The sequence below is a fragment of the Macadamia integrifolia genome, unplaced genomic scaffold (assembly GCF_013358625.1).
Source record: "Macadamia integrifolia cultivar HAES 741 unplaced genomic scaffold, SCU_Mint_v3 scaffold3555, whole genome shotgun sequence".
NCBI lineage: Eukaryota > Viridiplantae > Streptophyta > Magnoliopsida > Proteales > Proteaceae > Macadamia > Macadamia integrifolia.
Window position 1 is genome coordinate 9,302 of NW_024869601.1, and position 907 is coordinate 10,208.

Sequence of the window (907 nt, forward strand, 5' to 3'; positions counted from 1 at the left end):
TAATAATTTATATTATTAAACGATTTCGCACAATTAATAAGCACTTATATGTGGATTTGAAAGATCCGCCCCAATATGTTGAGCCTGTATCTAAACCGAATTTATTAATTTATATACCGATCCAATTACTTCAATTTTTCACAAGCACACAATAGATAACAATCATCTGCTTTAGAAGTAAAAACTTTTCTATAAAATTGGTGGGGGCCGCGCGTACGCGTATCCTCCTCTACCACAAATTATGACGTACACTCTCCCATTTGGGGAGATGTTAGGCGGGCACCCCTCCCAAGTGCAATGGAGGTCACCAACCCAGGCCATGGACCTTAATGATCGCCCATACACCCCGTCCAGGTAAGTATGTTCACCCTACTCTGCTTTCATATATTTATACACTTCTCTCTCTTGTTCCCTTTACTACTTAGTCGATGTGGGACTAACTAAAAGACATTTTTCCACATAATAATAAGCTTCAAAAGCCCAATCTTTGAAATGGGTTTTCTTTTGCCTACTGCCATTGAATCTGATTGGAAACAATCTTGAGATCTGCTTTGGTGGCGACCCACCAGTTAGTTCTCAATTTATCCTTCCCATGCAAGCCCTCTCATCTTCTTCATGGACCCTTCATAATTCCCAAGGATGAAATTTGAAATGCATCCAGAGTAATAAAAGAAACAGTAAGAAACCTTATAGATAAAGCAATAGAGGGACAACGTAAATCCATTCATGGGTTTTCCAGGTGATTAGGGCGAATTGAGAATTGTATAGATAGGCGCACGATCGTAGGTTTGATTCTTCATCTATGCATCTGTGATTTAAGTGGAGACCGTGGCGATGGGTTACTGCGCTAATCTTCCCGAGAATTAGTCGAGGTGCATGAAAGCTGGCCCGGATATCTTGGTTAAAA

The 907-nt window shown here is 40.4% G+C and overlaps 1 non-coding gene across 1 annotated transcript; it reads right to left on the bottom strand.

Annotated features, from left to right (window-relative positions):
- Positions 1–200: 200 nt before the first annotated feature.
- LOC122068204 lies at positions 201–362 on the bottom strand. The gene has a single exon (XR_006137004.1). It is a non-coding gene; the product is annotated as a U1 spliceosomal RNA (small nuclear RNA).
- Between the last annotated feature and the right edge of the window lie 545 nt (positions 363–907).